Raw genomic sequence first — 14,444 nt, forward strand, 5'->3', positions numbered from 1 at the left:
CCTTCCCTCCAAATCAGGAAAAGAGATATGGGTGTTTTCTCTCACCAGTTCAACATTTTAGGGGGTCCTAACCAATGCAGTCGGGCCAGTAAAAGAAAAAAAAAGTATATAGATTGTAAAAGAATAATAAAAATACTTGGAGACAGCAAGTCAAAAATTTACTTTAAAAATTGTATAGAAAATCCTAAGGAATCTAAAAAAGATCTATTTGAACTTAGCAAAAATTTCTTGAATTTACAAGGTTTCAGGATACAAGATAAATGTAAAGGATCAATGCTATTTCTATACAGTAAGAAATATTTGGTAAATGAAATTGCAAATGGAAGACTATTAAGATTTTTTTCTTCAAAATATGTTTATGTTTAACACAGTTCCAAAAGTTTGGTTTTTTTCGGTGGAAATTGATAAATTGGTTCTAAAATTTATACAGAATTAGAAGGACTTATTAGTGTCAAATTATTTTGGAAAAAGAATGACAGTGCTGGGGGACTAGCTTTCTGATTTCAAGACTTCTACAAAAGCATTGATAAGAAAATATGGTATTAGACAAGGATAGACAAATAGATCAATGGAACAGAATATGTTGTCATGAAATAGACACAGACTTATACAGTAAATTGATTTAATAATAAAGCAATTTTGTTACATATAGGAGAAAGGCTCATTAAGAAATGGAGACTGGGTGTGGTGACTCACACCTATAATCCCAACACTGTGGGAGGCCGAGGTGGGAGAATTGCTTGAGCCCAGGAGTCTGAGACCAGCCTGGGCAACATAGTGAGACCCTATCTCTAAATAAATAGTCAAAGTAGCTGAGCATGGTGGCGCACATCTGTAATTCCAGCTACTTGGGAGGTTGAGGCAGGATTGCTTGAGCTCAGGGGTACTAGGTTACAGTGAGCTATGATCATTCCACAGCACTCTAGCCTGGGCAACCAGAGTAAGATCCTGTCTCTTGAAAAAGAGAGAGAGAGAGAGAGAGAGAGAGAGAGTCAATTGCTAGAGCAATTCTTTAACTGTATTGAAACAAAATGAACCTTAATACCTTCTTCAGGACATACACAAAAATTGATTCAAAGTATATACTTTGAATTAGATCTTTACATGAAAGTAAACTTTGTAAGATTTCTAGAAAAAGTCAAAAGATGATAACTATTTCTTAGGATACTAAAAGCACTCACATTATAGAAAAAAATCAGTAAACTGTACTCCACAAACATTAAAGATGCCCTATACGAATTTTTTTAATAGGTAAGCCACAGAGAGGGAAAATATTAATAGTTTGCAATACATATGTATAAAAAAGGAATTGAATATAGAATATATAACAAATCTTTACAACTCAAGAAATACAAAGAAAGTATTTCTTCCAATTGGCAAATTACTTAAACGAACCTTCACAAAAGAAGATAAGAATGTTTAATAAACATTTGAAGGCATAATAATGATACCATTAGCCATAAGGGAAAGGCAAATTTAAGTACCACTTCACATCCACTAGAAAAAGCTAAAAATAAAAGGACTGAGCTCACTAAACATTGGTGAGGACGTGGTAATACTGAAATTCTTGTACTGTGCTCCTTAGGGTATAACATATTACAACAATTTTTGAAAACTAGTGGGTCTTTAATAAACTTAAACATGTATCTTAACTATGCCCTGGCAACCTCACACCTATTTACTTAAGAATGAAAGGATATATGGCTTTGTATAAGAACATAAAGCCTTGATAAGCATGTTCATAATAGCTTTGTTTATTAATAGCCAAATACTGGATCAAGCCAAATGACCATAGACAGGAGAATGAATAAGTTATGGTAAATTCATATAATGTAATATTATATGTAGTAGGTTACTAGTCATTTATACAATGGAATACTTATGAATTAACTACTGGAAGATTTAACAAGAATTGTAATCATTACATTGAACAAAAGGAACCAGGCATAAAAGAACATATACTATATGGTATACTGTATGATTATATACAAAGTTCAAGTATAGGCAAAGGCATTTATGGTGATAGACATTGGAATTTCACATTTGAGTGGGGCTTGACTAGAAGGAAACTTTCTGGGATGATGGAAATGTTTTGTATCTTGACTTGTGTGTAGGTTACTTGGGAAGGTACATTTATCAAAGCTTGGTGAACTGTACACCTAAAATCAGTGCATTTTACCATATATTATACTCACTGAACAATAAATTAAAGATAGTCTTTGATAGTCTCTACTGATCTTTGGTGAAAGATTTATCAAACTTAGATTTTCTGTATTCATAAAACATAGGAAGGAATGTGGCATTTCTCAAACTTGGCATATCTCAAAGTAAAGTCACTATCATTTTACATTCCCTAAGCATGCAGACATATACCCTCTCCCCTCTTGAATCTCCCCACATTCTGTCAGTGTTCTTACAATCTCCCCCACACCTAGGCTCAAAATATTCCTATAATCTTTGACTACATCTTTTTTTCTCATTATCCATTTCATCTAATTGATGGAATTTTTTCTCTGCATTTTTCTTCCATCCAACCCTACCTTTATATTTCCACCACTATCTAATTGACCTATTCAAATAGTAGTAGCCTTTTTTCTTATTCTAAACTTTGATGCCACATTCATCTTCAAAAACACTTTTAATTGAAATCTGATACAAATCTGATACTTCTGATAGCTCTAAACCAGCCTACAAAATTTCAAATTTGTTATTCTCAATTTCACACTCATCTTATTCTCCAACTCCATAAAACTCCACTCTGTGTGTCACTCATCATGTGTCATGATTTGTCTCATCTCTACTATTTTGTTTATTATTGTGAAAAAATGAATATATGTGCCTTCTTACAATATTTGTTAAAGGTACCTTCAATAAAGGTACAAATACATTGTAAACAATAAGTTAGTTGGGGGACTGTTCCATCATTTTCTTAGGTTATATGAAGACACTGCTGGTGAAGCTTTATTTTTTACTCATTTGTTTAATAAGAATGTAGTGCACTGTGCTGGACACAGTACAAGATTTGTTTGCAAACATAATGTACGTGGTCTCTGCCTTGACAGAACATGAAGCTTACCATATTAGAGAAGAATCCAAAAATTATAATTCAATGTGATAAGTGTGATGGGAGGGCTGTCATATTAGTCTCACAGTATCTGTGGGTCTTCATATTAGTTAATTGTGATTACTGTGATGGTTGATTGGGTGTCAGTGTGACTGGTCTAAGGGTGATATGGTTTGGCTGTGTCCCCACCCAAAATCGCATCTTGAATTGTAATCCCCATAATCCCCACATGTCAAGGGGGAGACCAGATGGAGGAAATTGAATCATAAGGGCAGTTTTTCCCATGCCGTTCTTACAATAGTGAGTTCTCATGAGATCTGATGGTTTTATAAGTATTTGGTAATTTCTCCATTCATTTTCCCTCCTGCACCTTGTGAAAAAGATGCCTTGCTTCCCCTTCACCTTCTGCCATGATTATAAGTTTCCTGATTCCTCCCCAGCCATGCAGAACTGTGAGTCAATTAAACCTGTTTCCTTTCTAAATTATCCAGTCTCGAGCAGTTCTTTATAGCAGCGTGAGAATAGACTAAAACAAAGGGATACCCAGATAGCTGGTAAAGTATTAATTATTCTCAGTGCTTCAGTAGGCACTGAGCTTGTCCTTCTCCTGCTGAAAGGGAAACCTGGATGGACTGTTTTGGCATTTGATTAGAATGATAGGGCTGCCCCCAGGGGAATCTGTGAAGGTGTTTCCAGAAGAGATTAGCACTTGAGTCAGTGGACTGAATGGGGAAGATCTGCCTTCAACGTGGGCGGGTACTCTCCAATCAGCTGGGGTCCCAGATGGAAAAAGAAGGCAGGGGAATGGTGAATACTTGCTCTTTGGAAGTCAGAACTCCCTTTTCCTTCTGTCCTTGTATATCAGAAGTCCAGACTCTTGTCATTGGACTCCAGGAGTTACACCAGGAATGCCCCTAGGCTCCTAGGCCTTTGGGCTTGGTGTGAGAGTTACTACTTCCTTGGTTCTAAGGCCTTCAGACTTGAACTGAGCCTTGCTATCAGCTTCTCTTGTTCAGCTTGCAGATGGCTGGCCTGTCATGGAACTTCTCAGCCTCCATAATCAAGTGAGCCAATTCCCCTAATAAATCCCTTTTTATACATCTCTCTCTATATAGATCCTATCAGTTCTATCTCAAAGGTCAAGGCTCTCCAAAGAAACATAACCAACAGGAGAGGGAGGGGGAGGAGGAAGAGAGAGAGATAATTTTAAAATATTTTAAGGAATTAGCTGATGTAGTTATGGACACTGGCAAGTCCAAAATCTACAGGGTAGGCCAGCAGGCTGGAGATCTAGGGAAGACTTAATATTACAGCTCAAATCCAAAGACAGTCTGGAGGCAGAATTCCCTTTCTTGGGGACCTCAGTCTGTGTTGCCTTACGCAGTTCAACTGATTAGATAAGGCCTACCCACATTATGGAAAGTAATCTGCTTTACTCAGTGTCTACTCATTAAATGTTAATTTTAACATCTTCACAGTAACATCTAGACTGGTGTTTGCAACTATCTGGGTACCATGGCCTAGCCAAGTTGACAACATAAAATTAACTATCACTGCATTAAAATTTAAGACATAAAATTTTAAAGAGTTGAGTAAGAAACAATTTATGGATGGAGAACACCAGATTGCAAGAGGTTTAGTGTCTCAATGACAGAATGAGGCAAGTATTTATTGGGAAAGTGCTAAGGTAAAATAAAATTATTTGACTGGTTTGCAATTACAAAACGGACTTTTCTTTGGTACCTTCTTGGAAAGTCCTTAGTAATGTAATTATGTTCGTTAGCTGCTTATAATGCACTGGGGTTAAGTTTTAGTTCTAACGTAAGCATTTCTCAGAAGTGACCCGAGTTAAGTTTTGCTTATGTTGGCAATTTAAGCAAGATTAAGGCTATTTTTAAGGCCTCTGGTTTTGTTTGCTCAGGAATTTTCAGGCCTGGCCCCTATTTTCATTTTGCTTAAACAACAGTTGGGAATCTGAGCATGCCTTAGCTGGGTCCTCCAGCTCCAGGTCTCTCATAAGACTTCAGTCAAAGCCATGGCCAGGCCTGCAGTCATCTCAACTAGAGCAGCATCTGCTCAGTTTGGACAGAATATATTTCCAAGCTCATTGGTTGTTGGTAGGATTTAGTTTCTCATAGGCTAATAGACAAAGGGCCCAAGTTTCTTACTGGCTGTTGTCTTGGAAACATCCCTCAGTTTCTTTCCAAATGGGCCTCTCCACAGGGTGGTTCACAAAGTAGCAGCTGATCAGAGAAAGAGGGCAAGAGAGATGTCATGTGTCACTTTTGTCATAGGTGACACCCCATGCACCTATGATGCACCTCTAGTTGAGATTCACTATATAACATAATGAGGAGACTATTTCTACTTGATCCAAGGGTTTTGGCCAGAAATAGTCTGTTTTGAGATTACAGAGGATGGTGGGAGCAGATATTTCTGGTGAAGAACTTAGGTCTGATCTTTGGAAAATAGGGAGCCCTTGTAAGTTCTTGAGTAGTGGATGTATATAATTAGAGTTACATCTTAAGAATTATCTCATCTATGCATTCATTCACTTATCTTATTTATTTTTGAGATGGAGTCTCACTCTTTTGCCCTGGCTGGAGTGCAGTGGTGTTAGCTCACTGCAACCTCCATCTCCCGTGTTCAAGCCATTCTCCTGCCTTCTCCTCTCGCGTAGCTGGGTCTACAGGAGCACATCACCATACCTGGCTATTTTTGTACTTTTAGTAGAGATGGGGTTTCACCATGTTGGCCAGGCTGGTCTCGAACTCCTGACCTCAAGTGATCTGCCTGCCTGAGCCTCCCAGAGTGCTGGGATTACAGGCGTGAGTCACAGTGCCCTGCCGTATTCACTTTAGTTCAAATGTTTATCTCCATTATAGCCTGAGGATGACTCATTTTGGGCTCTTTTCAGGATGAACTACAAGAATAAATACTAGCTAGAAGTTTATGGTTGATGTGATTTGGATGTTTGTCCCCTCCAAATCTCACATTGAAATGTGATTCCTAATGCTGAAGGTGGGGCCTGGTAGGACGTGATGCGATCACGGAGGGGTGGATCCCTCATAAATGGTTTAGCACCATCCCCTTTGTGATAGGCGAATTCTCACTAAGTCCATGCAAGATCTGGTTGTTTAAAAGAGTCTGGGACCTCTCCCTTTTCTCTCCTGCCCCTGTTCTCATCATGTGATGAACCTGCTCCCTTTTGCCTTCCACCATGATAGTAAGCTTCTTGAGGCTGCACCAGGAGCAGACACCAGCACCATGCTTCCTGTATAGGCTGCAGAACCATAAGCCAAAATAAATTTTACATTATGAATTACCCAGCCTCAGGTATTTCTTTATAGCAATCTAAGAATGAACTGACACAATGGTAGTGCATAAATTGTGATGTCATGAGTTGGAATGAATGGAAAATAGTGTTGACAGGTTTTCAGTGAAAGGAATAAAGAAGGATACTCTGTATTTATTACAGGCTCACTCTCTTAGTCTATTGGTGCTGCTATACCAAAATACAATAGATGGGGTAATTTATAAAGCATAAAAATTTGTTTGTTCACAGGTCTGGAGGCTGAAAAGTTAAAGATGAATGCACTGGCAGGTTCAGTTTTCTGGAAAGGGAAGCTCTCTTCCAAGATGGTTATTCTGAAGGGGAGGAACCCTTTTTCCTCACATGGCAGAAGGCAGAAGAGCAATTATCCAAATGCTGTGTGAAACATTTTTTAATAAGGGCTTTAATCTCATTTACCTGGGAGGAGTCCCCATGGCCTAATCACCTCTCAAAAGCCCAATTTCTTAATACTATCACGTTGGCAACACTTGAATTTTGAAGGGGCTACATTTTAACCATAGTATTCCACCCTGGCCCCTCTCCCAAATTTATGTCCTCTCACATGCAAAATACATTGATTCCATCCCAGTAGCCCAGTCTAAACTTGTTCTAGGATCAACTCAAAGTCTAAAAACCAGAGTCGCATCTAAATCCTATATGGGTGAGACTCAAGGCACAATTTATCTCAAGGCAAAGTGCTCTCCTGCTATGAACCTGTGAAGTTAAACAAGTTGTGCGCTTCTAAAATATTAATACAATGGTGGGACTGGGCGTAATGGATTATGCCTGTAATCCCAGCACTTTGGGAGGCCAAGGCAGGTGGATCACTTTGAGGCCTGGAGTTCAAGACCAGCCTGGCCAACATGACGAAACCCTGTCTCTACCAAAAACACAAAAACTTTAGCCAGGTATGGGGGCAAGCACCTGTCTACTCAGGAGGCTACTCAGGAGGCTGAGGCAGGAGAAACGCTTAAACCCAGGAGGTGGAGGTTGCTGTGAGCCGACATCCTGACACTGCATTCCAGCCTGGGCAACAGAGCAAGATTCTGTCTCAAAAATAAAGTAAGATACAATGATGGGACAGACATAGGATAGACATTTCCATTCCAAAAGGGAGAAATAGCAAAGAAGAAAGGGGTAACAGGTCCCAAGTAAGTCTAAAACCCAACAAGGCAAACATTACATCTTAAGACTTGAAAGTAATCTTTTACTTCGTGTCTTCCCTTCAAGACACAGTGGGGTGGGTTGGGTCTCCAAGGCTCCAGGAGACCCTTCTATGACAACATTGTTGAGCATAGCCCATGAAGAAGCTCTCACCGGTTGGAGTTCAGCCCTTGTAGCTCTCTCAGACTGGAGATGCATGCTGTGGCTCTACAATAATGGGATTTTATGAGTGAACCTGCCCCCATGGCTGCACTAACAATTGCCCTACTGAGGCCTCTCTGCAGTGGCTCTGACCCCACAGTTCCACTAATCATTGCACTAGTGAAGGGTCTCTGCCATGGCCCCACCTTTGTGGCAAGCAAGTTCCTGCCTAGGTCCCAAGGCTTCCTGAGACATCCTTTGACATCTAGGCGGAAGTAGCTGTGCCTCATGGCTCTTGCACTCTGTAAGCCTCAGAATTACGACCATATGGAGGCTGCCAAGGTTTACAGCTGCAGCTGGGTCCACTCAAGCCACAGCTGGGGAGGCTGAGGAATGCTGTACCAGAATGTGGGGAGTAGAGACTTGAGCTTGCCCTGGGCAGTGAGTCCCCAGATCTCCCAGGCACCCTGGGTCCCTTCCTCAAAACCATTCTGCCCTCAAAGCCCTAGCACTCTGGGCCCGTGATGGGAGGGGCAGCCTCAAAGATCTTCAAAATGTGTTTAAGGTCATTGGTCCATTGTCTTGATGAATAGCACCTGGCTTTCTTCTAGCCCTATTAATCTCCTTACCAAACAGTCACTTGGTCATGCCCTTGGTTTTCTCTTCTAAATACACTTATTTTTTATTCTCCACATGTCCAAGCTGAAAATTTCCCAAATGCTCACAATTTGAGATAATGGAAAATTCGGAATTTACTCCACCAAATATTCTAGTTAATTGCTCTTAAGTTGTGCATTTCACAGAGTCCTAGGACAGGATTATAAAATATATTATAAATTCAGCATAATTCTTTGCCATTTTATAACAAGGACGGCCCTTCCTCCAACTTCCAGTACCCTGTTCCTTATGTCCATCTGAGATCTCAACAGAATAATCTGTACTGTTCATAGTTATACCAACGTTCTGTTCACAACCACTTAAGTAATCCATAAGAAAGTCAGGCTTTCCCTAGTCTTCTGCTGCTGCTTAGCCCTCACCGGAATTGCCCTTAATGTTCTGTTCGTGACAGTATGGCTTTTTCCAGCATTTACCCATTACCATTCCGGCTTCTACCCATTACCCGATTCCAAAGCTGTTTCTACATTTTTAGGTATTTATTACAGCATCATCCTATTCCTCTGGTACCAATTTCTGCCTTTGTTTGTTGTTCCTATAACAAATACCATTGATTAGGTAATTTATAAAGAATACACCTTTATTTTCTCACAATCCTGGAGGCTAGAAAGTTCAAGATTAAGGCACCAGAAGATTCCGTTGTCTGTGGTGCCGGCTTCTCTCCACTTCCAAGATGGTTTCTCTGGAGTGGGGAGTATTGCTGTGTTTGCACGTGGTGGAAGACAGACGGGTCAGCTACCTGAATGCTGTGTGAAGCCTCTTTTATAAGGGCCTTGATCACCTTCATGAGGGAGGAGTCCTCATGGTCTAATCATCTCTTAAAGGCTGTACCTCGTCATACTATCACATTGGCAAACCTGAGCACATTTCAACCCTAGAACTCTCCTTGATTAGACCTTCCATGGCTAGGAAATAGGGAGGGTATAGGGGAATTCAAGTGACTGTGGGCTTTTAGCTCCTCTGTTCAGTACAATATTGTATGGGTCTGGCAAGGACGAAGTAGTGTGGCTCAGTGAACCCTTGCAAAATGACTGTATTCAGAGGAACTATATGTTAAATTTATAAATGATGAGATTCCTGCCAAGCTTTTTTTGAATTAAAGTCCCAAATATGGGGGAAATAAGAATGTTCATTAATGCAATAAGACATTTCTAAATGAATGTTACAAATCAAACAGTCTTTGCTTTTATTGCTTCTAGGGAATTACAGCCACCATCATTTTGTGGCTCTGTGCTTGTAAAAGTACAGTATATCTTTTCATTATACTTTCCAGAGTAAAAAGGCATGTGGTTTCTGTCCACAGTGACAGACCTGTTTTCTTGAACAATACACAGGAAAGGTCACATTGGAGATTTGAGTCTCAAGCCCTATGATTTAAATTTGAGGCTAAGTTTAAAATTGGCATGTCTAGAGCTTGCCAAGCTCCATTAAAAGCCATGGTGTCATTTTGGATTACAGTTGAATAGAACAGGACCCCATGGGATCGTGTGCCTCTCTTGGTAGCAGTACATTGATTTTCTTTGTACTATTACCTGGCTGTGTTGTCAGGTTAGGTATCTATTTTCATACCAAATCCTGGAAAATAATGTCTAATTTCATGAACCTATTTTTTTCTAAAGTATATAATATTCTGGCTTTTCAATTGTAATAAAATTTCTATAAATGCCTAATCATGTCTGTGTGTTTACTTATAGTTGATCTTAAATGCTATCTTCGTCACTGAAGCCTTCTTGATTCCATTCATCCCCAACAGAGAGGATCTCCAATTCCTCTGAGCTTCAGAACACATTTTCCATCACCGATATCACCCATGATCTGCTATACAACAATACTACTACTATTTCCTAACTTTTTTTTTTTTTTTTTTTTGAAACAGAGTCTCACTTACTCACCCAGGTCCGAGTGCAGTGGTGCAATCTTGGCTCACTACAACCTCCATCTCCTGGGTTCAAGTGATTCTCATACCTCAGCCTCCTGAATAGCTGGGATTAATAGGTGTGTACCACCACACCCGGCTAATTTTTGTTTTTTGTTTTTGTTTTTGTTTTTGAGATGGGGTCTTGCTCTATCACCCAGGCTGGAGTGCAGTGGTGTGATCTTAGCTCGCTGCAAGCTCTGCCTCCCAGGTTCATGCCATTCTCCTGCCTCAGCCTCCCAAGCAGCTGGGACTACAGGCGCCTGCCACCACGCCTGGCTAATTTTTTGTGTTTTTAGTAGAGATGGGCTTTCACAGTGTTAGCCAGGATGGTCTCCATCTCCTGACCTCATGATCCACCCACCTCGGTCTCCCAAAATGCTGGGATTACAGGCATGAGCCACCGTGCCTGGCCAATTTTTGTATTTTTTGTAGAGACAGGGTTTCACCACCTTGGCCAGGTCAGTCTCGAACTTCTGGACTCAAGTGATCTGCCTGCCTTGGCCTCCCAAAGTGCTGGGATTACAGGCGTGGGCCACTGTGCCCGGCCTGATAATTTGTTTTTGAGTGGTATGAAGTAAACAGAATGCTAGTGTATGAGGTTTTAAGAAGAGTTGCTGTTCATTTCACATTCATGTCACTTAGTTTAGATCCATTGGTTCAAGTCTTTTTTCCTCATTCTTTCTCAAGCTCACCTTTCTTCTTTCATGCAAAGATAAACTAGCTCTGTTTTCCTTTGTTCTTTTTCCTTTTTCCTTGCGTAATAATCCTAGGCTCTGGTTCTGTAGAACTTGAAAATACCATCAATCATTTTCCCTTGTTTCTTTATTCATGACTGAAGCTTTTGTGGCCAAAAATCCAATAAACTAAAAATTTCAAAAGTTATGCATGACCTTCCTGGCTCCATCATTTTCTAGTCTCATCTAAGGGACTTTTGGTCATGCGATGGGGCCGTGAGCTAAAAGGTTCAGGACAAAGTCTATGGCATCCAAAGCTATCATTTCAAGGGGTGTGTTGAAGCATTTATTTGGTGAGCAGTAACCCCGCAACACAGTGTGAGAGTGGGTACTGGGACAGCTGGTGGTGGGTAAGTTGGGGGGGTCTCTGTGTTGGCACTGGAACCATCAGAAACAAACATAGAGATAGTTGACTAAAAACAAGAATGGAAACCCAACTAGAGCCCTTGCTTTGTCACCCTCAGCCATTAAGGTGGATGTAGCCACAACGAGATACAGTAATATCACTCAGTGATAGCCACAGAGGATGTGGGCTCAGTTCCTGATGCAATCAGGAAAACCAAGTGTTCTCATTCATCAGGACAGTGGAGGAACTGTGGGTCACATGGAGGGGCCAGAGGAAAATGAGAAGTTTGCAGTGCCAGCCTTGATGTAATGCTGCACATAATCCCACATCAAACACAAAGGAGCTTCTCAGTTTCCAGCAAGTTCTCTCTCTTTGCCTAAGGAAGAAAAGTTGGAAGAAAAACATATACTGCTTAAAGCTGGGCATTTGTATTTATGTGGGCCTGACTCAATGAGACAATATTTAATATAAAACTAAAGCAAATTAGGCAAGACAAGTTCTTAATTAATTAGTAATATTTGAATTAATTTAGTATGTTGAAGCATTATCTGTTCTCTTGTCAGTTCTGTTTGGGAAATATTTTTCTAAATCACCAAGGCTACAGAGCGAGATGAGGGAAAGTACCTGACCTGAGGCCTTTGAACTTTGATGGTTACAAGTTCTGAGCCTGAGGTCAGCAATCTGTGCATTGAGTTTTCTCATCTGTAAAATGGAGCCAATACTTTTCAATCACAGTGTTTTTATATTAAAGATCCCAGATTTAAAAGCCACTTGCACACTGCCTTATATCTGGTAGGCACTCAGTAAATACCATCACCGCTCTTGTGCTCATACCCTGCCCACAGTTATTCAATCCCAGCCTAGATAAGAGGAAAAGCAGAAGTTTGCTTAGTTATAAATACTCCTGACCTTTAGAAATTTCTAAATACAATATTGAAAGGTTACTGTCCCACTCTGCCATTGATGAATAAGATGATTTAGGGTACAAAATTGATAGACATTAATAACATCATGCTGATAATACATACAAGTGATAATAATACCATTACAGACAGTAATGGTACTTTAGACATTTCCTAACCGTGTGCTTTTCTTTGCTTCCAGAAGCCTCTGGTATGTCAGAACCACGCTGTCTTCCATGGGAGTTCCTTTGTGAAGAGCATCCATTTAAAAGACTTTTATGAATACATGGTTTCAATCAAGTCCCCAAAGAACACATTTATCTTCTGAACTGCTGGCAGTTTTAAGGTTTGTGTTAATTTTTTCATTTTTCTTACTGAAGATATTAATTTTGAGGGATATTTTTTAATGGAAAATATTTATACTCTATTTCAGTTAGAACTCTGGGAGTAGATTTTAAACATTTTCATTTCTTAATTTCATTGAAAGTCAGATATAAATGAAAATAAATATCTTGTCATACTTATTTGTGTATACTCTGTAGAATGCAACAAGGATATTAGAAATAAAATACACCCCACGTTGGCTTAAAACAAATTTTATTTTTGTGTTTATAAATTCTAGCTGAATAGATTCAATAAATTTATGCCAAGCATCTACATATATCAGATTTAGTTAAGTACTTTCAATTGTTTAAGACCTTGTGGATAAATTATATTTTGAAACATTGAAAATCAAAACTGAATTTGTCAATATCAACTAGTATTATCATTTTTCAAATTATAAAACTCAGTGCCCTGAATGTTTTCATTTAGTTCTACCAGAGGATATTCACCGTATGATTTATAAATGATAGAACAGGACTTGCTTGGCATTTTGTATGTGTGTGTGTATGTGTATTAACAGTTTGAAAAATTACTAACAGTATTGTTGCTTACTCAAGGAAAAAGCTTGCTAGCAGAGCAAGCATTTCATTTTGGAAATACATGTTTGCTGTTGAGATAGTACCAAGTAAAACACTTTTATTTTGAAGGCACTTTCTGACAAAGACCTAACCAAGGGCTAAATTCAGTCCATGCATCTTTCAAAGCTGGGAAAAGAAACAGGATATAGGATAAGGCTTGGTACATTGCATGGATAAAAACTAAATGAAGAGCAAAGGAGAAGGAGCACAGTACTTTCTAGCATGACACATCTTTTCCCATAGGCATTTATTTCATTTGGTGGTACTTTTATTCTGTCCACGGTGACAAATGCTTTCTCCCTTAGTAGCCCTTTACTGTGGTTCTACTTTTTTTCTTTCTTTTATTTCTACTAAGAATCAAAGTAGATTTTACTGTAGTGCTGGGCTAGACTCCAGTTTTCCCACTGTACCCTTCGTTGTTGGGCCTCATGATTAACCCCCATTGAACAGTGAGGCAGGGGGTATTTACTAGGGTATGGGGTAGATGGGAAGTTGTGCCTCCATCCTCAGCTTTCTAGCCTGGCAATTCAGTAGGATATCACAGTGTGTTGGAACCTAATAACTGTATCCATAGAAACAGAAGTGCTGGGCACGACGTGAGAAGTTACCTAAATGCTCCTACCTAGTCTACAAGCAAGATTCTGCGTGAACTGTCTGAAACCAATAAAAATCCATTTGTTTTCAAACCTTCATACCCAGGGATCCAATTTCCTTTTTCTCTTAGTTTTTTTTTTTTTTTTTAATTTATTGTGATTAAAACACACACACACACACACACACACAACATGAAACCTACCCTTTAACCAGTTTTTAAGTGCATACTTTAGTGTTGCTAACTCTCTCCATGTTGTACAGCAAATCCTTACAATTTTTTCAACTTGCATGACTAAAATGCTATACCTGTTGTAAAACAACTCCCTGTTTCTCCTCCCTTCAGCTCTGGCAACTATAATTTTACCTTATTCTATGAGTTTGACTACTTTAGGTACTTCATATGAATGAAATCATGCAGTATTTTTCCTTCGGTGACCGGCTTGTTTCACTTAGCATAATGACCTTAGTTTGTCCATGTTGTCACATGTGACAGGATTTTCCTTGTTAGGCTTAATAATCTTCTGTTCTACATATAGACCGTGTTTACTCATTCATTTGTCAGTGGGCATTTACGTTGTTTCCACATCTTAGCTATTGCAAATAATGCTAC

General features: G+C 39.4%; 1 protein-coding gene across 12 annotated transcripts in view; it reads left to right on the top strand.

Moving 5' to 3' along the window:
• Window positions 1-14,444, top strand: part of LOC105491716 (ecto-NOX disulfide-thiol exchanger 1) — a 468,515-nt gene that overhangs the window by 172,154 nt on the left and 281,917 nt on the right. For all 12 annotated transcript variants that reach the window (XM_024796026.2, XM_011758342.2, XM_011758343.2 and 9 more), the window contains one exon: window positions 12,481-12,624. The gene's annotated coding sequence lies outside the window, so the exon portion shown is untranslated. The remainder of the gene's footprint in view (window positions 1-12,480; window positions 12,625-14,444) is intronic.

This window comes from Macaca nemestrina, chromosome 16 (assembly GCF_043159975.1).
Source record: "Macaca nemestrina isolate mMacNem1 chromosome 16, mMacNem.hap1, whole genome shotgun sequence".
Classification (NCBI taxonomy): Eukaryota; Metazoa; Chordata; class Mammalia; order Primates; family Cercopithecidae; genus Macaca; species Macaca nemestrina.